The sequence below is a fragment of the Chinchilla lanigera genome, unplaced genomic scaffold (assembly GCF_000276665.1).
Source record: "Chinchilla lanigera isolate Chin_1 unplaced genomic scaffold, ChiLan1.0 scaffold00038, whole genome shotgun sequence".
Lineage (NCBI taxonomy): Eukaryota > Metazoa > Chordata > Mammalia > Rodentia > Chinchillidae > Chinchilla > Chinchilla lanigera.
Genome location: NW_004955439.1, coordinates 1,703,156 through 1,728,963, shown reverse-complemented (window position 1 = coordinate 1,728,963; position 25,808 = coordinate 1,703,156). Strand labels below are relative to the sequence as shown.

General features: G+C 35.8%; 1 protein-coding gene and 1 long non-coding RNA gene across 3 annotated transcripts in view; one reads left to right on the top strand and one right to left on the bottom strand.

Moving 5' to 3' along the window:
• The window catches only part of Hbs1l (HBS1-like translational GTPase), a 77,849-nt gene that overhangs the window by 33,351 nt on the left and 18,690 nt on the right, over positions 1–25,808 (bottom strand). The window lies entirely within an intron of this gene.
• Positions 6,304–25,691, top strand: LOC102003068. Of its 2 annotated transcripts, XR_261961.2 has the most exons (4): positions 6,304–9,863; positions 10,878–11,060; positions 21,674–21,717; positions 24,927–25,691. It is a non-coding gene; the product is annotated as an uncharacterized LOC102003068 (long non-coding RNA). The 2 variants fall into 2 exon arrangements; XR_001235210.1 differs by having other exon boundaries at positions 6,304–11,060.

Here is a 25,808-nt window from a genome sequence, read left to right as displayed (position 1 = left end):
TGCTCCACGGAAGTGGACACCACCAAAATTAGCTAAGCAAGTGGTAGGAAGAAGAAAGAGAATGGAGAGAATAAAACAAGTGAGTAATACCTGAAAGCCAGTTTGTAAGTGGAAAAATAATGCGATTAGAATACATCGGGAATCCAGATCACTTAAGAACTCTAAAAGGAAGGTCAAGTAGGCTGTTTAGCAGATTGGTCAAGCTTGCGGGGGAGGTCTGAGCTGAAGCATGTATTCTTGAGCATATAACTGGTACTTCAAGACATAAATCATGACCACCAAGGGATAAACAATAGAGGAAAAACTGAAAGTGGTCCAAAGACAAAGCCTTAGAGAAATGCCAACAAGCAAGCACAAGACAGATGACAACACACCTGCACGAAGGTGAAGGATGGCCAGCAGGGGCTGGTGCCAAGGAAGCTAAAGAAGAGTGTGTGTGATGAGCTGGCATCTCCAGAATCTGAAGCTGTCAGTCAAGTGAGATGAGGATGAAGATATCCACTAGTGAAACGATCACATTAAATAAATGCCACTAGTACAGCTAGCAAAAGGCATCTGGGAAAAGTAGGGGAAATAAAAGCCAGCATAGGTTACAAAAAAAAAAAAAAAAGAAGAAGAAGAAGTTGGGAAACAGAAGCAGAAGTGTATGTCCACCACCTCTTATCTGTAAGTTCAATGTCCAAAAGCACTGAAGTATTTTTTAAATACCTCAATGGGAATCTGACATGAACTGACAGGAGGGTATTTATCTATGATCCTTACCCATCCCATTGAAAGTGAACACCCGTACATTTCAGGGCAGAAATAACGTGTCTGATTATAGGATGTTGCTCCACAACCCACAGAGATTATTACACCACAAATGGTACCTAACAGTGGTGGTGAACCTATGGCACATATGCCACAGCGGCCACACAGAGCCCTGTCGCCACATGAACCAAGTCATCCTGCATCGCCCCAGCAGCCTAGCATCAGACACCAGTGCACATGGGGTAGTGTTGGCACTTTGTGATAAATAAATGGGTTGTGGGTTGCAGCTTGGGCCCTCGGTCGGTGAAAGGTTAGCCATCACTGGTATATAATGTTAATGCTTTTCTAAACCCAAAGATTCTGAAATTCTGAATCAAATCTGGTGCCAGGGGTTTTAGATGTCTGTCTGGAAAGGGAAGACTGTGGCAGACTGACAGTAGAGGGAGATGTGGAACCAAGCTAATGGAGAAGATAAAGTTGAGATGGACTGGTTGAATATATTAGGAAGAGATCATTAATATTTTAATGTTTCTGAGGCAGTAGAAACTAAACTATGGTTGAGAAAACGCTCTTTTATACAAAAGAAAATAGATTTAAAAGTTCAAAGATGATAATTCTGAATGGATGGCTTTTATTTTCTCCTTAATATAGCAATTAGTTACCTGTTAAGACAGAATGAATGAGAAAAGTAAAAAGATTTGAGAAGTAAATATGTTTTCCAATAATTACCGTACAAAGGGGTTAAACATTTAAAATTAAGACAAAGTGTAATACTGTTCTGAAGTCCCATTTAAATTTTGTGATAATGAATTTATAGTAGAATCAACCTGTGTTTCTGTGTGACTTTTCCCTAGCCATATTCAGCCATTCAGGAAAAGGCATTAACTGTTTCATGCTAGGTTAAGGTTCCACCCAACAGATGTAAGGAGAAAGTAACAAGGTGGTGGAGATACTGCCTTCCCCTGGAAAAAAGTACTGCATTGGGCATGATGGCATTTGTCTGTGATCCCAGTACCTGAGTGCTGAGGCAGGAGGATCACCATGAGTTTGGGAACAGCCTGGGCTACACAGTGAGTTTAAAGCCAGCCTGAACTACATAGCAAAACCCTGTCGCAAATGACCACCCCTCCACCAAAAAAAGTACTGAGATTGCTAAAGATTATGAAATCTAAGCTAGGTAAACAAAATCATCAAAGAACACTGATGCACTAAGAGAAAGCAGAAGGATCTAGAAGGAATGATGTAACTATACAGTAAATGTTTAAATTTTTAAAATTATAGTAAAAGCTACACTGCCATTAATCACACTCACAACACTCCCTTTTGCTTCAAAGACTTACCCCATCTTTCTTGCTACTTTCTGCGGCAGTTCTGAAAATCTTTCATCTTTATAAAGTGATTAAGAAATACACCTCATGTGAACGCTGCCACAGTGCCATCCGACAGAAAGGCGGGCTCTTTTACAGTGCGCCATCACCCACTTTATTCACTGGATGTGGCATCGTGTGACTTCTGGCTCTTCCCCAGAGTCAGAATGACCATGAAAGATAAATGTTGCAAATAGATTTAGGACACTGAGGCAGCCATGACAGCTCAAGTAAAATATAAAAGAGGATTTCCACAACTGCTTCAGAAAGTGGCGAGAGTGATGGGGTAAGTGTGTTCAAAGCCAGAGGGCATATTTTGAGGGAGATTCATGGCAATGTGCTTTTTACTGCAATAATTTTTTTAAAATTTAAACATTCCTGTATGTTTCAATCACCCTCATATAGGTCAGGATAAGGTCACGGTACAAGATGCACAATTAGAAGGAGTTGTGGTCAGAATGGGATGTGGGAATTAGGTATCACCTGAAGGAGAGGAAATTATTGTGAATTACTGCAAATGAGGTACAGGAGGAACTGCAAGTCCACGTTTCAGCTGGACTTGCTGCTTTTCCATACAGATGTTCTAGTCTAGAGTAAGTGATGATCACAAAGAGCTCTGGTGGAAAAGAAAACCGCCAGAGGCTTCAGTCTTTGATGAATAACCAAGAGTAGTCATGAGGCTGTTCAGCAGATAACGGCAAAAGAACTAATAAAAACCTGATTCACGAAAAAGAACTTCAACGGAGCAGAGACTAACGGAAAAAAAAAGGATGAAAAATAATGGTGTTATAAAGGCAGCAAAAAAAATAAAGTTGATTTTCTAGGCCATGAGGTTTAAAAGACTACACATGCAGTAAAATAAGGAAGTGGAAAAGCACTAGCAAAACATTAAGAATTACAGAAGGGTTGGCTTTCCATGGGAAAAAAACGTAGTTCCTAGGGCTGTAGCAAAGGTAAGGAGGAGTGAGACAAGAAAGGAGGATACTTCGGCCACTATGACAGTGTGATGGTGGTGGTGCTGTGTGTGCAGGTGGGTAGTCACGGAGGAAGGAGACACCTAAGTAAAACGAGAAAAGAAGATATGGATTTTGGCTTCTGCCCTAAGAGCGTGCAAAAAAGAGGGACAATATAAAGCATAAAAATGTCTCTATCCAGGCTCTACGGGACAGATTCCAATGTCCCATTAAGCTTCATTTTTAATATCTTCCAACCACATTCCTTAAAAATTTTCTTATCCCAGTTACACAGTTAGTAAATTGAAATACTGAAATTGTGACTTTTTTAAAAGTAAGTGGCTCATGCAGTGACATAAAAGGTCTCTAAGCACAGAGAAACATCAGTGTGATCTTGCAATACTTCTGGAGAATGAGAAAGATACATTACTTTTTGGTGATTCTTACAATCTATAGGACCTCAAACACTAGATGTACCACTTCAAAAATTTGATTAAGTGAAAGCAGACAGAAAGAGACCAGTATTATGGATCTGATTACTTTTTTTGTTTTTTTTAGATCTAGTATCCCTTTAAAAATCTAACAAAAACTATAGGACATTCTTGACAGAAAAATGTACCATACACATAAAATTCTGCATGCTATTTCAAAGAGGTCAGTAAGTCCAATTCTAGAATTCTCCCTTTAAGACTCAGATTATTTTGAAAGCACATTAATTTATATTCATAATATTACCCACGGGCAAAGATAAAAACCTCCATTCACTAAGTTATCCACTGAGCTACTGTTCAGAGCAGTGTGATATACTGCCACTCATCCAACCACATTACAAAGTCACCCTCAAACTAGCATGATGCTGGACGGTAAACTCTATTGACACAGGTCAATAGAAATGAACTAAACCAACCAGTCAGGAATCAGTAAGAGATACAATGCAAGCATTCAAATACATATTAGAAAATGCAAAATGTTTACTATGTTCTCTCATTCTTTTCAACCAAAAGGAAATTCATTTAGTACAATAATAACAGTTCTAACAAACTGAGTACTGCTTTCAGTAAGTCCCAAAATATGGCAGCAGGAAATGAGTACTGGATGGAAATAGGAAGCCTGGGTTCAGGTCCCTGTCCTGCCACAGACTAGCTGTTACCTTACAGCAGTTCATTTCACTAACTTCAGTTTTCTCTGAAGGTTTTGTATTTGGGGTTGTTTTTGGTGAAGTTGGCAGTGCTTGAGATCAAACCTAGAGCCTCGTGCTTGCACCATACCCCACCTCTCCTCTCAAATTTTATGTGACATAAAGTTTCCACTTCTTATAATGAATCCAGTGATTTCTGGGTCTGTCAAGGCAGATACCTACAACTCTCAAACTACTGAAATGTCCATCAGTAAAACAGGCCACTGAGGTAAAAGAAGTATGTGCCACTCCAAATCAGTGTCTTCCTCAAAACCAAGCAAAATCTACCCATCAAATCATGGTCACCTGAAAGATATGCATTCTGAAGATTCATATATTAATGACTACTGTTCAGTTTCTAACGTAAGAGAGAACTGCTTCTCTGTTAAGATTCTTCATCAGACAGAAATAAGCACTTCCAAATGGTAAGTCCAGTGTTCTTGTTTTATAAACAAACAAGAAACAAAGAATTGACACAATTTCACCTTAATGTCAGGGCCTGCACCCACACCAGATTCCCTACCTGCCTGGCCAATTTACATTTCTCATACTTCAGTAATCTCTGAAGCAAAGCATAATTAGAAACTCCCGCCCTCTGTCCCCAGTGGCTACCCACTGCTGAGCTGCTTCCTCCAGAGCGCCACTGCTTCCTTTTCGGGGCTAACAGCCAATTAGAAGGGTCTAGGTTTTCTTTCGAGCATGAAATGATTAAGGTCTTTTGTCCTGAAGAGCTTTTCCAATACATACTCCTTTGTAAAGGATGCAAAGCTAAATCACTCCAGCGTAACTGACTCTTGCTGAGTTTCATGAAATCCTCTGCCTGCATGTCCACATGATGTACTTCCTTCTGCCTCACACCCTGTGTCTTTAAGCACATTAAGTATGAGACTGCATGCTCTTGACAGACAGGAAGTACCTTAGGCACATTTACACAATCCTCTGCACGTGTCACAGTGCTCTACCTATAATAAGCATTCACTAAATACAAACTATTAACACCTGTGGGTTTAAATTCACCTTTGTCGTAACAAGTTATCCAAGACCTTCTTCAAGCACTAACCTCAAGTCAGTCTTTCCCTAGTTTCTGCACGTAACACCAACCACATCCTACCGTTTGGCGATGTGAATTCTCGAAGCCAACCTGGCACCTGCTATTGGCACTGTCTGTGCTCTCCTCCCAGGAGCTTCTCGTGTCTCTACCTTCACAATAACTATGCAGATGTTTAGAGTTGATCTGCCAGAGACATATAACCTTGGCCTGCGACACAGCCAGATTTTTTTAAAGGTGTAAGTCCCACAGCAGCTATTCTCAAAGAGCTTATATGCTATTCTCAGACAAGCTGAAGAGATGAGTACAGAGACAAGAGAAATTCCAAATATGTATCTGAGTAATTATGAAAGACTTAACAAGCAAAATGTGATCTGACTGTAAAGTAAACAAAGAGGAAGGAAAAATAAATGAGAAAAAGCAAATTTAGGGATCAACAGGATAAAAATTCTAAGACTAAGCAATGATGAAAAAACTTCTGAAGACTATGTAACTGAGGCTTCTAATAAAAGGCCTTTGAAAAAAAGATCTCTTGTAGACCTTTGTTCAAATATTTTCTCATTTAATAAACAGAAAATAATACATGCAGTATTTCATATTCTCAAGAAAGATAATTACTAAATTATCTTATTATGTTCAGTAATAAGGATGCCCAATTTAAGATTACATAAGAAAAACCATGGAAACTTACATGTGATAATGGTGATTTCTCCACAAAATGTTGCCATGTCTTACCAGACTGTAATTTCTGAACCTTAAGATCCATTTCTATTCTACAGATACTTTCTACCCAGGAGTAACCAGTGTGTGTGTGTGTGTGTGTGTGTGTGTGTGCACGCACACAAGTATATCTGGGTGGGTGGTACTTTCACCTGAACCTAGAGCCTTGTGCATGCAAGGCAAGAGCTCTACCACTAAGCCACATCCCCAGTCCCATCAACTGTAATTAAACTAGTATGGCTAGAAACCTAAGGATCTGCCAAAAGAAATTTTCTTTATACAGTATTCCAAAGACAGTTTTTCCCATCTGCATAATGTACCACCTACTCACACACATTACATTTCTGAAGTATTAAAAAACAGTCTCAAACAAAACTTTAAAAAGTCAGGTTTTATTCTACAGAATTACCTATCATTGTCCTTATAATATCATCCTTGGAAGAAAAATCAAAATTATTTGCTGAAGTATGCAGTCAGCAAGTTCATGTTCACAATATGGCTTGAAAATCTGGTGTTATCAATTTGTCAAATGTCATTTTAAAAAGTTTTGAGAGGACATAACAAAAAGACAATGACCTGGTAATATAAATCCAATGAGACAGTTCTTTTGGAGTATAAATGTGAGAAAATGACCACCAAAATTTTAATTTTTTCTTTTTTTTGCAGTACCAGGGATCAAACTCACAACCTTGTGCTTGCCCGGCACGTGCTTATGCCACTGAGCTGTATCCCCAGGCCCCAATAAAATTTTAAATTAAGAATAACAGTGGGGCCTGAACTACCAGATATTAAGACCCCTGCAAAGCTGGAACAAATTAAAACCTGGTAATGGCACAAAAAGAGCTCAATAAATTAGAATAGAGCATCTTTAAAAAGTGTACCAATTATTAGGAATACATTTACATCTGTTATACAGGTAGTAATATGAATTGCATACATAAGATATACAATAATCAAAATATATACATTATATATACTCAAAGAGAAATTTAGCATATGCAGAAGTGTTTCATAGCAGTTGGAAAAGGATGAGTTTTTCAACCTTCTGTACTGGAAATAATGGCAATTCATTTAAAGAAAACATACGTGTACCTCATATAAATTCCTTATTGATTAAAGGTATAGTTAAAAAAGCAGCATAGAAATACATTTATAATCTTCAGCTATGGAAAACTGACAAATCTGACATTAAAAATTTCTCCCTGATTAAAGACAGCACAAGCAAAAGCCCAAAACAAAAAAACTAATGCAGTGAAAATAAATACAAGTGGCTAATAAATCCAGTAGAGTTCCTATACACTAGTAAGGGGAAGAGTGGACTCACAAAAAGAAAAATAGGTGGAGAACTACTTAGTGGCAGAGTGCTAGCCCAGTGTAGACAAGGCCCTGGGTCTGACCTCATACTAAAATAAATAAACAAACAAACGAATTAATGCAAGCAATAAATAGATCAGGTCAACAAACATAAGTCAAAGAAAGTATGGCAGAAGCAGGGAAGAGAAAGAATAAATAAAGAAGCAGGTGGAAGGAGGAAAACAGAGATACCTAAGTATTTCTGTTTTATGAGCATCTAGTGTAGCCAAGGTGAAGGAGGTGAAAAGTGCTGTTTGTCACAGCTGGCAAGAGCGCAGCCTGGTACACGTGGGCAAAAAGAAAAGTTGATACAATCAAAATTTTGCTATGTACACTACACTTCTGAGAAATGTGGTTTATACAAATATTAACACTACTGTACCACAATAAAATGAACAAGATTATTTACTGTAGTGATTTGTAGCAGCAAAAGAAAGTGGATGTATACCATAAGAAATAGGTAACTTTCACTGTTCTCATAAATTTCTAAAGGAATAAAAAAAGGGAATACTATAGATGTAACTTCTTTGAACATATTCTCCTCTTACCAGATAAAAATTTCATGATAAAATCTAGCCTGCACTCATCACATTTTCTGAAGGATTTTTGGCACTGCTGACATTTTGCATGGGATAATTCACTGTTGTGAAGGGCAGGGCTCTGCATTGTGGGATTTTTAGCAGTATCCCAAAAATGTCTCTAGCTATTGATAAATGTCCATGATGAAGCAAAACCAGCTCTAGTTGAAAACTACTGCTTTTATACATAATTAGCAAAGGAATTAAATATACTATATATTACATAAAACTATCATTTCAAATACATACATCACCTCCAACTGATCCTTTTGCCCACAAAATCAGCAATCCTTTTAGTTTAGATCCAGCTAAGCTTGAAATAGCAAAATTACTTCTAACTTTTCTTCTCAAATATTTTCTACTAGTTCTATTAACTTATTTTCAGAAATATTTCTCAAATTTGTCTTTAGACCCACATATCTGCAGTGTTGAATCTGGTGCCACTCAGCTTTTGATCTCTAGTTCAACAAACTATGTTCTACCTCTGCCCACAACACTTTTCATCAATACCCCATTCACCTAAAATATATCATGCTTTATATAAAAAAATACAAAAAAATTCTGCTATACATCCTTCTTTGCAATATGACCCCAACTTACCTTTTAAGAGACATCTCTTCCTTGCTATTCCCAAATATAGACTGTTTTCTGTGTGCATGGCTATGGGTCATGAAATTTCTATGTACTATCCAAACACCACTACTCTCATGAAAATTAAGTTTTACTTTTATAGTAGGAAAATTTTATTAATAGCACAAGGGAACAAAGACTTCTCAACAATGCAAGAACCACAAAGGCCAGCTTCAACACCGTACGAAGATTCTTGGATTCATTTCCACAAAGATTTACTGAGCCTAAGAGGTAAAGACCACAGAATTGTTTCCCCTGTGTAACTGGTAAGTTTACATACTTCCATGCTCCCCCAGGGGAACCCTAACAACCACTTCATGTCAAAAGCCTCCAACTCACCAGTCACTCAGAGGTTGGCAAAGTAAGTAAGATACCGAGTCTGCCACCACATACTGAGTTTGAAGCCAGGCCTTTCCACTACACGGCCTCAAGTGAATCTAACTTTTCTCTGAACCTATTTTATCACCTGTAAAATAGCAGTAACTACTAATCAAGATGCTTGGTGAGTTCAATGAGTTAACCTATATAAAGTGCTCAGAGAAACTTCAAGCATATGAGTAATTTTCACACCACCATCAGAAAGCCAGAATCTGTGGGTCTTTGACCTCACCAAAATATCAACTTCCTTCTCTTTCCTCATTTGATAACAGGGAACCCCTAGACACCATTAGTTTCAACACTGTGCGAGGTTCTGGGATAAACAGATCAAAGAAAAAGACATGATTCTGATCCTAAAAGGAATTCAAGTCTGAAAGGGCTGCCACGTAAGTGTTTTCCTATTACAATGCAAACTGCAATGAAGGAAGGCCACAGGAAAGGTACTAATCCACCCATATTAGAAGAACCAGGGGAAGGGTGCTTCAAAAGATTCCTAATAAATCTGGGAGGAAAAAAAAGGAAAAGGGGATCAGGATGAGGGAGCATGACACTGGGATACAGGGCAGGAGAGCAAGTGGTAACACTTCGCAAAGCAGGAAACTCATTCAGGGCCGTGTATAACATTTAGAGCACTTGATTTTGTAATATAAAGACTCAGTGAATTATATTGTACACTTTAGCCACAGAATAAAAAAAGGATTGAAGAGGTCTTTTTTTTTTTTTTTTTTTTTGGTACCAAGAATCAAACTCATAACCTCACGCTTTTGCCAGGCAGGTGCTGCATCACTGAGCTATATCCCCAGCCCTCGAAGAGGCAAGTTTGAAGGGAGCGCATTTAGAAGACTGTTATACAAATACATTAAGAAATTATAGGATTAACCTAAAATAAGAACAATGGAGGGAAGAAAGGTAATAACAAAAAAGGATTATAAGACCTGCAGGGTGAGAACACTTGCCTACTGTGTGCATGCGAGAGTGGTGGATTTCATGGGGTGGGGGAGGAAAAGGTGTTAAAAGATAAAATCTGGTACCTTTAAAACTTGAATGAATGTAGGAGGAAAGAAGGACAGTCCAGAGAATTTCTGCCCAGGAAGAAAGGGTAGATAGTGGTGCCATTAAAAAGTATAAAAATGCAAAAGTCTTGCAGGGAACTAAGTCTGCTGGTCAGGATCTTGCTTCTCTTACAGGATCTTGCATTCACTCCAGAATTACAGCAGGCCACAGAACTCTTTTGTTTTATGAAACACTGTGTGAACACTACGGCAAGTCTGTAACTTTTCAAGTTAAACTATAATATGCTGTTACACAGAGGACACAAAGATGAGTAACACTCTTCAGGTGGCATGCTCAGACATGCAATCAAACTCAAGACAGAAAAACAATAAACAGGGAAATTCAGAGAATTCTGCAGGAAATCATAGGAAATGAAACAAGCATGAGAGGAAATACACTAATAGAACATGGTTATATTTAAATGTTAGAAATGTTTAAAAAAACAGCAACTCAAATGACTTCTAAAACGCTAATCCAGGTGCTGTTAATGAATACAGACACATTCACTGAGGATCTGAGATCCTTTAGGACATATGGACTAGGTCCACAGAAAACAGCAAGAAAATCAGGTTTACAGAACAGCAGATATGTGAAAGCCATTAAAACACTTGAACTCAGATCTAGACTGCTTGCAGAAAATGAAGGGAGAAAAGGCAGCCAACGAAGAAACTAGTAATAAAGAAATCAGAAAATAAGTACTCTCCTCCCCTGTGAAGTCCCTGCATGGAATTAAGACTCTACATCATGCAATTTGGGGGCCATATTTTTAGAGGTGATTTGATCCAGTCCATCATCTTAGAGGTGAAATTTTAAGTACACTGCTAAGATCATATAGATGATTAATGAACTTTCGCTCTTGTTTTCTCCAAGCTGCTTCCAAGGCATCCTCTCCTTTCCACGTCCCTGCGTCTTCTGGCCGCACCGCCTAGGACAGAGGCAAGTAGTGCGCCCAAGGTGACTAAGCCCAGCTCACCGTATGCAAAACACTGCCAGTCAAATAAAGGAGAGAACGAAAATGCTTTGTCTAGATCGGATTCTTCAAGTTCAGTGAAGGTACTCATAATTAAATCTACTCAGCTACCTGTAAGAGTTATCACTTAATTATTTTGATTAGATTTAATGTTTGTATTTCAAAATCTCCTAAGAATATACTGGACATGGTTATACCTTAACATATCATTATCTGCTTAACAAAGGAAAAGTTTTGACAGAATTTTAATTTCCAGTGGAAAACTGGAAGCTTTTCTTCCTCTAGTAATAAACACCTGGGCACTGTCTTCTGCTTATGCTGATTTTTAAGAGGTGGGAAAGGGTCAAAGCATATATCACAGCATATGTAACAATCGCAAATTGCTAAAAATACTAGCTCCAGACCAAAATGATATGCTTTGAATATCAAGGTTTTTGATGTTTATCCTCAGGTAGGGTATACTGTTTTCTATATTATATAATACTATAGTATTGCCTTTCTCTCCAGTCAATGTTCTGAGCTCCAGAACACTGTATTTTTACATTTTTCTGCAACATCTAGTCCAGTGCCCGATACATTTAGGCATTCAAATATTTAATAAAATTATGTAACTACATATAGAAAAAATGCGTATTTCCTAATCTAGTGATTGTCATCTCGGCAGGAACAGGCAGATTAAAAAAAAAGGACATCCTTACTCTTTCTCCTTTGAAAATTACTAACACTGGAAGACACTGATGTTGACAAATATTGTATCTCTTAGATGTCACAGGACAGGAAAAAAAAAGATTAAGAATATTTATCTGCCATGAAACTGATTTTAAAGATGAAAAGGTGAGGCTTTAAACAACCTCTATACCAGTTTAACATTCTTTGCAAATTATAAACACATCCCTTGTTGACTGGTTTCAGATTCATAATTAAGGGTTATCTGAAGACCTGCTCAAGCCAGCAAATTACTTCAGATGACCTTTTAAGATTTGTGCTCTATCTTACTTTTAAAAATAACTACTTCATCTATCCAGTGAAAATATCTCTTTTCCACATTCCCATACTTACACAGGCCATTAAGCTCAACACTACGCAAGTGCAAAATGTCTGAACATCTTAATAATACCATCAACATAATATATAGAATACCCGCACATAATGAAAACTTTTGTCTAGGAAGTAACTTTCTTAAACCCAAAGAAAATAAAGATTTTGTTTTCCTTCACACAAAATCCACAACTAAATGAGAGAAGTATTACGAGATAACAAGGGATAATTTTAAAAAGTAAACTTTTAGCATTAACCTATTTTAAGTTTGAGTAGGGGCTGTTAGCATAGCTCAGAGCCTTTGACCAACATTCATAAGCCTTGGGTTTGATCCTTAGCACTGTAAAAAAAGAAATTTAAAAAGGGAAGACTGAAAGGGGAAAATAACAGTATATATAAAGATGTCAAATAGTAATATAGAATACTAGTTTCTGCTTTAAATTAAAAATGCTTTGCCAGGCATGGTGGCACACACTTGTAATCCCAGCACTCAGGAGGCTGAGGCAGGGGGATCATTGAGAGTTTGAGATCAACCTGGGCTACAAAGTGAGCTCAAGGCCGGCCTGAACTGCATAGTGAGACCCTGTCTCAAAAAAACAAAAAAAAAAAAATGCTTTTATAATTTTTAATCTATGCTTTGAAAGTATTCAATCAAATTGTAATCCAAAAATTGATTCTGTATTTTAAAACGTGTTATATACAACTTAACTGTTATATAAATAATTCTGTATTTTAAAACATGCTATATATATATAACTGAATGTATATATACACATATTCGCTCATACCTATATGTACATATAATAAAAAGAAAACAAACAATATAAAATTATATGTACATTATGATCTTAACATAAAAGATAAAAATAGGAAAAAAATCTGAAAGAAAATATAGTAAATAACTGTTTTCAGTAAGAAAAATCATGAATTTTTCCCCTTTTTCTAAATTAATAACGTATTACTTTGACATTGCATAAGAGTGACTTGAAATATTTCAAAAAAGTTAAATTTATAAATTCACAATAGAACAGTTTAATGTGAAACAAATTCACAATCTAGTCATTCAGATCAAAACATCTTGAGTTTAAAAAATATCAAAGATTGAAAAATGAAGAGGGGTTTTCCAGGTAAGTATACCTTTTGCCCTTAATCATTTTTCCTATAAATGGATTTCAATATGCTATTAAGATTTTCAAATTTCACAGAAATTAGTGATAAATTTTCAATGAAAAAATTTCAAATAAGAACTCATTTCACGGAATGTAAGTAAGCATTAAAATTCTAGTTACAAAAAGAATTGTAGTTTCAAAAAAAATTCTACTTACATTCACACTGATAAACTAAGTTACTAAGAATAAACCACTTCCTTTATAATACAGTTGCCCTGACTGTGATTTATCCAGTATAAATTGTTCACTTTAATACACCCAGATAGCATAAATTACTCATAAAATCCATCATGCAGTACCCACCTCCCATCACACAGAAGGAAAAACGTTAATGGAACCAGATTTCAATGTTATGTATGCATCACCGAATCAGCAATTTTTAAAAATTAAAAAGAGTAAATTAAGACATTTCAACCAGTAAGAGACTGAATTATAAATCTGACACAAAACTACAAACCTAATACACAAAGTATAATATTATGACCATTATATAGCAGCAAGAATTCCTACCACTTCAACGGTTAGGGAATAAAGACAATATTATGGTACTAGTAATTTTCTTTTTAAAGACACCATTTATATTTTATTTGTAATTACTACTATCTTTGAAAATGTTGTTAGATCAGAAATAAGCCTAAAAAATAAAGCCTTTTATACTTTATGGAAGGGAACATTACAAACCCTTTAAGATAAACAAGGGGCAAATACAGTGGTGTTCTTCATCACTGTGTTTAACTTATTGTAAACCAGATCTCACGCATAGCCCCCCCATTATTTGCTTCTGTTAATCCTTTCTATTACAAGCTTAAACAAAGTATTAGTTTGGGCAAAGGGTAGAGGCATATTTGAGAAATACCTCCTCAATGATGCAGAATAATCCAACTTTAATGAGCTCCTCTTTTATGCCAAAAAAATGCTATAATGGCTTAACAGATATGAGCTCCTTTAACATCATAGTTATCCTAAGAAAAAGAAGTATTATCCTACTTTTACAAATAAGGAAATTGGTACAGTGTTAATTTGCTTAAACCTCACCATAGCTAGTAGTTTGTTCCACTAGAATCTAAATCCAAGTAGTCTAACCTCAGTAGTCATGCCCTTCTAAGTCACTGCTGGGAATGAGAATCAACAACTTCTGGTCATAAAATCAGAAAAAATACTGAATATTTAAGATAGAGGGAAAGCCCTATGAGAAATAAAAATCTCACAGTACACAGTGCTGAAAATCAGAAAAAAGGACTATAAGAACCTTGCTGAAAACCTCAAGAAAGGGTTCCAACTAGCAATACATGATAAATAACAGTTACAGTGTTAACGAAACTTTTAAGAAATTGAATTTCACTAATATTCTCTTTAGGTGTCACTTATGCTGTTTTTAATGGCAATAAAATTTATATATCGAGGCCTACACAAACTCAACCTAATCCTTATTTCAACCTAGTCCCTCTCACCCACCACCGAGACAGTGACTAACTCCAGGGCCTCACACATGCTGGGTAATCCCCCGTCACTGAGCTACATCCCTAGCCCTGACTTGGGCATTTTCCAGAAACGACCTGAATGATAAACAAAGGCTACTAGAAAAATCCTAAACAAATTTAAGTTTTAAAAAAATATATAATAGGCCACTTGCACATCTCTAGGTAAAATACACTACATTTAAATGCCACCATTTATTTATATATTTTGGTCAAGAGTCAAGCCTAGACAGTTTAATAAAACTGGTAATAGTACCAATATCCAGAAATAACTCTATATTAATAAATGTAATGGATTTTGAAACAATTACTAAAATGAAGGAAAGAGAAATTAATATTATGTTAAGGGTTACTCTACAGTAGATGCTGCTGAGTTAAAGAATAAACCATTATTACACCAACTAATATTATCTAGACACTAGACATTATTACGTATTACACTAGGTAATATCAGATTACAATGTCACCATTTTAAAAGAGAAACCAAGTCTCAGAGAAATCCAATAACATATCAAAGTCATACAAAAGCAAATGGCAGAGCTAGGTAGCAGGAAGTTATTGATCTACCATCTTATCGAGCTACCATCTCCTTGCACTTTATCACACACTACCAGTCACAGCACACATGCTGATGCTTTTTTTTTTTTTTTTGAGATAGCGTCTCACTATATAGTTGAGGCTGATCTTGAACTCACTATGTAACCCAGGCTGGCCTCGAATTCACAGGGATCCTCCCACTTCAGCCTCCCGAGTGCTGGGATAACACGTGCGCACCTCCGTGCCCAGCCTGATGCATTCTTAAAAGTCTAATGAAACTCTAGAAGAAACAGTTCTGCCCTCTTTATATTCTCCACAAAAATAAATTCTAGAGAAATTAAACTTAATATTTAAAAATATTAACAATAATTTTCTCAAAAGAAAATTTAGCGTATGTACAATTTACAGACTGAGGTTTCTTGTTTCTTAATCCAAGACCAAAAACTAGCAAATAAAAACAGACAGTGAATTAAAAGTTCTAAATTTTGAACCAAGTATGGTGATGCACGCCTGTAGTCTAGCTATTCAGGAGGCTGACATAGGAGGATCACAAGTTTAGGCCAACCTGGGTGACTTAGCTAGACCCTGTCTCCAAATACAATTTAAGAAGGGCTAGAGTGCTTGCTTAGCATTTGCAAGGCCCAAAATTCAACAGCACTGTAATTGCAACTGTACTGCAAAAATAACAACAAAGAAGTTTTAAATTTTCTTACAGAAAAATCGTAAGAAAATTAAAGGACTAGAGAAACTATTATAAATGGCTCAATGTTTTAAAATTTGGCAACGGGGGCTGGGCATTTAGCTCAGTGGCACAGTGCCTGCCTGGCAAGCGCCAAGGCATGAGTTCGATTCCCAGTACCAGAAAAAAAACAAAAACAAAAAATTTGGCAACAGATACAACTAGCTATTCACAGACAACAGTCAAATGATGAATACGTAAAAAAAATTACTCAACACTTCACTAGTGGTCATGGAAATGCAAATTAACAATGAGACATAAACATTTACTTCTCATACTGTTCACAGTCAAGAAAAGTACTGATATTTACTAAGAATAAGGAATGAACCATAATACTTTTCCTAAAACAAAAGCCATGTCTACTGAAAGAAAGCAACACAGTACCTCCTTCCACCCATTACGAGGGATCTATTTCTTAGAAATAAAAGGCCTACTTGGTACATGGAAATCCTGTCAGCAGCACTGTCCACTGAGCTAAAAATTGGAAATAAGATGAATGAGCTCAATATGCAAATCTTTTAAAAAGCTAAGCCTGGAGTGGTGGTGCACACCTGTAATGCCAGCACATAGGAGGCTGAGGCAGGGGGATTGCCGAGGGTTCGAGGCCAGTGTAGGATACATAGTGAGTCCAGGCCAGCCTGAACTACATAGTGAGACCCTGTCTCCAACAACAAAAATCTTAAATAAGCTTTTTAAAGTATTACTAGCAGGAAACAAAACAAATTTAAATACCTCACTAATAAAAAAGCTAGTTTCTCAAATAAGGAATTCTATTTCATTTTTAGGACACTTATTATCAAATACCAAGTGAGGTTAAATTATTACAGAATAAAATTTTATGGCAAGAAGTAACATTCAACAATGAAAAGGTATTGGCGACCCAAAGAATTCTGCTCAAATATAATTTTACCTCTCAACCACATGGAATGAGGCCTCATATTTTTCCGCCTACCTTAGAGCCTGTAATTACCAAATATACACAAAGCCTGAAACCTCACTGACATTCAATATACAGGTATTAATTCACTTCTCTGTCTTCCCTTGAGAGGCAGCAAATCCCAGAACAGAATATTTACATATAGCCAAGAAAAAGTAGCAAATACGCGTTCAGAGTGAAGGCCCTTGGCTATATTTGGTATTTCTATTAAATCGGGAGACCCAACTCCTGAGGGGCTCCTATAAAACTCTATGGAAAACTTTGTAATTTAATTTTATGTCCCCAATGCCTACCATATTTTTCTGATTAAAAATATACATACAATAATGTATGTATTACATTAGCCAGCATACAATAAATGCTGGCTAAACTGAACCTCACTTGTCATCTCCCTCCACTCTAACCTTTGCTGAAGTACTCACTAAGCTTAACATAAAATAAGCATTCAAAATACTTTTTATTAAAAAGACTTGTAACTGCCTCAGAATAAAATAAATATAATATACAATTTTCAAGGTTAAAAAACCAAGATAAGTAAAAAGAAAATGCATGAACCCTTTATACAGTCCATACATGCTACTAGCTATGCATGGAGAAGTAATCTGCTCTTAAGAGGCTAAAGCAAATCATTTTTTAAGTTAAGCAATTAGTGTTTCAACTTTTCCAGTGTAGGTGTATACACAAAGAGAATCTTAAAACCTATCTGAGAACATTCTGAACTGCTTAAGTTTTTTCATTAAAATCAACCACTTCCTTTCAAAATACCCACACAATTTTAAGCAGAAAGCCAATTAACTCTAACGTTATCGGTACAAGAAGTATAAAATTCATCTAAGCGTTTGAATAAAAATACTCAGTAATGGACATATTAGTGAAAATTTTCAAAGAAGATATATTTTAAAGGGGAATCAAAAAAGAAAAAGAAAAAAAAACTGCAGTCAAATGTGCCTACTAACAACTTACAAAAAAGGATGAAGTAAAATGAAATACATATTTAAGTGCATTATTGAAATGTTCAAATACATTTAGAATTATTCATAATACTTCATATTAATAATCTATATAACAGATTTCTAAAATTAATCAGAATTTATTTACAAGGACAAAAATCTCAATACATTTGACTTGAGAAGAAACACAAGGGGAGGCTGCACATTCTCATAAAAATCTTACATCACCTCTCCTATTTAGTTAATCTGGCAATGTCTAAGAAGACACGAGCACAGCGCAGTAAGAAGAAAATAATGATCTAGTGGAAAGTGTCTGTGGCTGTGCTTTATTTTTTTTTTTTAATTTACTGACTACTATGGAATAACCTACCATGACAATTAGTACCTGAGCACAGTTATAAACACTATATTGTACATATATTCAAATCACAGTATAAGCTTATTCTGTACAGGCTGTTAAACAGACTGACTGCTAACACTACAAAAAAAATTGCTACAAAGGAGTAAGTATAACCTCCCCATATAAAATTAGGCTTTATTTGCTAAACAAAAGCTTTACTTGAAAAGTAAAAGTTTAAATTTAAACGGAAAGTAAAATGACGCATAACAGATTCCCAACCAGTATGGGCAAACAAATATTACTTAAAGCAAACTATCAAAAATGGAACCTCAAGTGAGACATGGTAGTGCATGTCTTTAACCCCAACACTCTGGCTGGTTGAGGCAGAAGAATCAAAAGTTCAAGCGCAGTTTGGGCAACTTATTAGCAAGACCCTACCTCAGAAATAAAACATTAAAAAAGGGCTGAGGTATAGCTCAGTAGTGGAGTATCCATGGCTTCCCCAGTAATATGAGAAAAAAATTATAACTCAGTTATACAGTACAGTAGTGAAGTGTATTTTTCCAGACTGGAACACTTTTAAACACAATTCTCATAATGACCTGATTAGTGTAAGCATTTATCAGAAACATTTATTTCTAAGGCAATGGAAACACCAATTTTGCAAACTGCAAAAAATGTTAAATTACACAATTTTTTGTAGACCAACCATTTTTTCTCAAGGCTTATTTTTTTAGCAGTGCTATTTTTCTAAAAGAATCAAAATGCATCCAGTGTTAGAAATCTGGATTAGCAATCATAAGAATGAAATTTTGCTTCACACAATAATACTCTGTCCACTCTGTCAAAAACTATATTCTAGTTAGGACATTTATTTATAAAATTTTAATCATATATAACATTTGCCTGCCAAGATTTTCCTTTAAAACTATGCTATATGTATTTTAATTTAGTATGTTATGCCACTTTATAATTTTCTCCTCCCTTGGTAAGTTTAAAGTAGCAAAAAAAAATAACAAGAGAAAACTAAAAGATGATCCCAGAATTTTACTCCTCAAATATATACGCTCTTTTACCAGTTCATTAATATAAATGCATGATATAACAAAACTGTATGACAACCCATTCAAAAGTTACTGCTACTGAGGTCTTTATATACATTAACAAATGAAGTAAAATGTTACCTAAATTAAAAAGACACATTAACATTACTTTAGAAATTAGAGTTCTAACTTACTACTATAAAAGTCTAATTTTTATATAAATAATAAATTCTTATTCAAAAATTTAATCCCAGCACTCTGGGAGGCTGAGGCAGGAGGAAAACAAATTCAAACCCTGTGTGAACAACTTAGCAAGACCCTATCTCAAAATTTAAAAGCAATAAAAAATAGGGTGAAGATTTAGGAATTTCAGTGCAAAGGTCCTGAGTTCAATCTCCACTACTGCAAAAAAAGAAAAATTCTCGTAATGAAAAATAAATTTTCTTCCATACTCTTTTGTAGTACCAAGTTCATACGGTTAGTAGAAGCGTTACACCCAAATTCCTAAGTCTTTGGCACAAGGTTCACCATTATTACAAGGCTCTGGTTTCACAGATGAAACAGGCTGTGGGAAAAAAAATCTAGTTAAAAACCCAAAACAAAGACATTTCTAGCCTACTCTTCCCCAACAGAAAAGCAGCAAAGTTACAATACCAAAGCACAAACTGTGAAGAGCACCTATCAAAGAGAAATTTGCACCAAGCTGGGAAGGCCCAGGGGTTCATTTCATTCGCCTGCACACCGCACAGCTCTCGTAGTTCAAGGCACTTCTCTGACGCACCCAACCAAAGAGCAAGCATGACTGAGAACACCAAGATGCTCGGGAGATGCGAGAAGGCCGAGGAAGGGTCTCAGAACTACCCACAACATCCACAGGGACATGGAAATTATGAAAGTCTTCAAAGGAGAATTTTTCTCTTAGCTTTTGAGAGCTTGTTTTACCTCAAAGCAAAAAAAATGAAATGTGGAGGAAACAACGCTGAAACACAACCAGGGTCGGAGTACACAGCCACTTCAAGCATTCGAGACAGCTCAGGCTCAGTCACCACACTCCTTCCCACATTATTCTTCCAACAGTGCTGGCAGAAAACTCGCTGTTATTCGAACAGGAGAAACATTCAAACAGGACAGGACATACAAGCTATAGAAAGATACTCTAAGAATAATTCACAGTACAAAAATAAGTTTTAAAAAGATGAAGAACACATAATATATGAATAAGAAAGGAAATAGTTTAAGATCTATTATACCACATACAACAAAGAAACTATCCCTGAAAAAGAAGCGTGAAAGAAAGACAAAGAATGAAAGCAAAGACGAAAACAACAGGAGAAAGTCAAAACGTAAGCCTGCAAAGCTCAAGGTAATGGAGAATGGCAGACTCCCACACAAACAAAAGCATCCTAGAGACCACAGAACCAGGATAGCTGGCAATATACATTCGTAGAAAACTGTACAGCAACATCTACAGAGCTCTAATGTATTGTCTGTCAATCCATAGTGCAGCAACAGGCCAATATCACTTTAAATACTTAATAACTCTCCGACTATTTCAGATATCTGTAATTTGGGGGTAGGAGGTGAGAAGAGTGAACCAAGTCAAACAGACAGAAGCCTAACTGTGAGAAAATTAATTTTAAAATAAGTATGGTTTAAAACTAAGAAAATTTTCAGCACAGAACAAAGTGAGTTCGATTCCCAGTACCAAAAAAAAAAGTTTTCAATGCATTTACATTATTTGAAGATAAAAACTTTCTAAATTATACTATTAAAGTAGGACAAGCCAAAACCCAACAAAAAGCTATGTATACATATAAAAATGTAAACTAATTTCAGGGAGAGATGAAATTATTTTAAAATGATAGCAAAAAAAATCTATCACGTTGAGAGTAATCCACCAGGACAAACCAGAGATGTTTCAACACTATAAAACTAGATCAACACTACAAAATCTACTAAGATGACAATGTACCCTTTAATATTATTTAAAGCTTCTGGTAACTCTACAGACAGTATTTTTTTTTTTTTCCCCTGAAAAAAATGTCTTAACACCTAGTAAAAATCACAGCTGGATTGTTTTTTCAGTGACTTGGTAAGCTTTTTCTAATGCATGAATGAAAAGTTATTTGAGATAACTCAGGAGGAAAAAAATAGAGAAAAAATAGTCTACAAATATTAATATCTAACAAAAATAAAACACTAAGTAAAAAAACACTTCTCAATAAAGAGTCCCAAAATAGAGAAGAATTCAGTATATGTCATGGATGACATTTCAAAAATAAAAGATGTATAATTCAACAAAATTTACAGTCATAAATCTACCTTTCCATTACGATGAAAGGTGAGAAAACCAGATTTCTATGTCAGGCCTTAATAACAGCTCAATCAAAAATACAATTGTAGAAAAATGAATCCATCAAAGGTACTAGAAAAAATAATGATTTTATGTTGTAATTATCTTGTAGTGAGGGAGACCTTTCAAACAAAAGCCTATCAAGAAGAAAGCTGGGTAAGTTTGAATACATAAACACAAAATTTATCTTCTCAAAAGTGATCTAAGAAACGATAAACTAGGAGTCAGAAAAAGTACTTCCCATGCATGTGAGAATTATTACGAGGACTAATTTCCTTAGGAGAAATATGTATGTGAGTATATATTTAGATAGATGCACGCACACGCACAATATGTCAATGATACAAGTGCCCAGGAAAACAATAAAGCAGGGCAACAAGAGAAAGCCAGGGGAGAGAACTGTGCTTTCACACAAACTGGTCAGACAAGGAGTAGGGTGGGTGTACATCACATCCCAAGGTTGAAAGTAAAGTGGGAACTGAACTGCAGTCTGACGAATGCTCAGCTGCAGGAGACAAGGAAAAGGAAAAGGAGGGGCTGGGGATTTAGCTCAGCGGCAAAAGCGCCTGCCTGGCAAGCGCAAAGTCGTGAGTTCGGTTCCCGGTACCAGAGAAAAAAAAAAAGAAAAGGAAAAGGAGAGTGCTGCAGAAGCAGAGGAAGCTGTGTGTGAGAATTTAGACAGAATACATACAGTTCATAAGCTGCCTTCGGAAATAAAAGGATTTACAGAGGGAGACACAAAATTAGACCTACATTTTACAAAAACGACTCCGGCTATAGTGTATAAGAATTTTAGGTGGAAGTAAACTGAAAAAAAAAAAAAAAATCAAGAAATCAATTAGATGTCTCTATAATTCTATCAAAAGTAAAAGGCCTTTAAGGAAAAAAAAAAGGCAATAAAAATAGAGAATAGCGGGCAAAAACAGTCCAGTAGATCCAGCAGATCCTCACTATTGATGGATTCCAAAACTGTGAATTCACCCCCTCTGTATTAGGAACCCCCAAATTCCTGCAAAGTACTGTGGCAGTCACTTGCAGACACCCAGAGTAAACAAGGAGAATCACCAACGTGTACGTCCCCAGGCGGGTTGAACAAGGCAACACTCTACCCTCTTGCTTCAGCTCTCATACTGTAAACAAGTACACTTTTCACGGTTTATTTAGTGTCATGTTTCCCTATTTTTGTGGTTTTTGTTAGTAATTCTGCTGCTTAAAATGGTTTGCAAGTACAGTACTGAAGTGTTGTCTGGTGTCCCTAAGCACAAGGTAGTGGTGATGCGCCTTAGAAATAAAAATGCATGTCAGATAAGGTATTTCTGTACTACTGTTCATGAGTTTTATGTTAATGAATCAATGATATGTAATCATAAATATTAAATAATGTATCTTTATATAAACCGAGACACACATAAAACAGGATTATATAGTGACAGAAATGTAACCAGATGCTCACAGGAACCTAACCCTGTATTTCCTATAACAGCAATGTTTCAGGGTTTGCAATGACTTTATTAAATATAGCTATCCCACCCAACAAGAATCAACTCTATGTGAATGTGTATGTTTGTGCATGCAAACATTTATGTATTTATAAGGTAGAAATAACAGGAACAGCAATCAATTACAAGTAATTGCTAAAGGACAAAGGACTAACAATGCTAGGTTTCTGATTTTGGCAACTGAAGGATAACGAACTAACAATAAACATAGGAGGAAGAGGTAATTTGAATGAGGACAAAGATGCCAACTGTGAAGGGTAGTGTTCTACGTGCCAGGACGTGTTAAATATATGTATATCTGACCAGACCCACCTTCCCCCTTTGAGGGTAAGAATCGTAATTTTGTTCACCTTGGATATCTTCCACATATAAAGTGCTCTCCTTTAAGTCATACAATATACATCAGTGTACTCTTATCAACTCTTTTACCTTCCACTATCATCTCTGCAATCATCCATATTCAACATTACCTATACAATAATGAATAGTATTTCTATGGGAGTCCCACAAAATGTAAAAATAAAAAAATAAAAATATTACCCTGTGCAAAACAACAAATGTCTTAGAAGAAATTTTTTACCAGATAGTTTTTAATGTTTACAGAAACAAGGCAGTGTCTTCAGCATAAACTGTCCAAAGACCGTTCCGAAATACCGTGTTTATAGAGAATTAGAACACATACATTGTTTTGTTTTCACACTTGACTTAAGAAGATCTTAGAATTATACTATCTCTTACTGATGGGCCAGGACCTTCTATAAAAATGCACATATACAACTCTTTTACAATTGTCTGTCTTTATATACCATTATTTATATAAATAACAGAAAACAATAAGCTACTGTAAAACCAATTTTATAATCAAATATATACTTCTGTGAACAAAACTGAAAGCTTGCTGATACAGTTTTTGCAATATACAATGGTCCAATATAGAATCAAAGTCAATTTACAAGGTAAATAATCACGTAAGAATCCATTATTTTTCTCTCAACTGTATGTTCATCTTAAGTGCTTCTTTCCACCTGCAAAGGAAAAAGCACCTTGCTAGTTTTAGCCTCAGTATGATAGTTGTATGACTTCCCACTGAGTAGTAAAACTTAAAACATAAGTACTGAGAATTATTACCATTTCCACGCTAAGAAAGCAGGTAAAGTCCAAAAAGGGAAAAGTCACAGCTAAAGGAAGGAAAATAGGTCAGAATGCCAGCTCCTGGAGATGAGGGGCAAAAATGACAGAAGTATTCTATAAAGAAATGTAACCCTGGTCCATGGCAATTAACTTTAACAAAAACCATATCCACTCAACTAAAGACTAGAATGCAACAAAACATCCACGGACATTAGATCACTTAAAGAACAAAAAAGTGAAAGGCAAAAAAGATAATTTTAATGTCCTTTTTATATCAATAATATAATTATGATATTTCTATTCCTATAATATTAATGCATTTGATCATAATGTTGATAAAGTAGCTTTGCATCTCAAAATGGATACAAACTAGAAAAGTAAGCCAAAACACTTAGCAGACCTGAGCTATCAAGACAGGAGCCAGTCCCCAACAGCAGGTGGTGCAGAACATACATTCAGTGCAATCACTGTCACAAAGGGTATATTTATAGGCAAAGAGGCCCTTGTCTTTTTCCCAAGGGCCAAGGGCCAAGGGTAGGAGGAGGAAGGGTCTTCTTGGTCCCGGCCTATGAATCTCAAAAAGTGACATCCCCTTAGTCAACAGGGCAAATTTTTGTCAGGTGCATGCCTGACAGGCCAGCAGCCAGGCAAGCAAAGGGAAGCAGAAAGACTGAAAACATTTAAATATTGTTGTTTTCTCTCATCACTCTGTAATATAGAATTTCTCCTCCACAGAAAAAAATCTCGTAAGTGGCAGCTTCAATCATAAACAGCCAACAAAGTGAGGCCCAGTTCATTCTACAAAACCTGCTTGATGGCTTTAAAAGTAATATATTTTCCACTTGAAAATTAGTTATAAAAGAAGGTAAGGCAATAGTACCACTATTCAACTTTATGTGGGTTAAGATTTGTGGATTTGTGCATAAAGTGGACCACTTGTGTAAGACTTTATTGGGAAAAAAACTTTATTGGGAATTTTCACCAGTTACAAACTCTTAGAATATAATTCACTTCTAAACTGGAGACTGCCTATACATAAATCTGGTTGATGAATCAAACACTAGTACATAGTTCAAATTTACTAAATTGATCAAGGTTCAAGACTAGAAAAACTCAGCAACTGGGGGTAATTCAAAGTTTAAAATCAATCATAAAATACAATTTGCAATTGTTATAATCACCTAAGCATCTATAGTATGCGCTCTGAAATTTTTTTTTAAAAATGGGGACTAGTAATGCAGCATAGTGGTAGAGAAGTTCACCTACCATGTGTAAAGCCCTAGGTTCAAATCCCAGAACCAAAAACTAAAACATAAAAATAAAAAAGACATCACAAGAAACAAGAAGTATTTGGTCATAAACAACGAAGATACATGCATCTTAACTACATCTTAACTATTCCTACCGAGATATAAAAACATGATACAGCTACTCAAGAGGCTGAGACAGGCTAATCATACTAAGTTCAAGTCCAGCCTGGGCAACTGAATGAGAGTGTATCAAAGTTTAAAAAAAAAAAGTGCTGGGGTATAGCTCAGTAGTATAGCACTTGGCATAGCTTGTGAGAGGTCCTGGGTTCAATCCCCACACCAAAAAAAAAAAAAAAAAAAAAAAAAA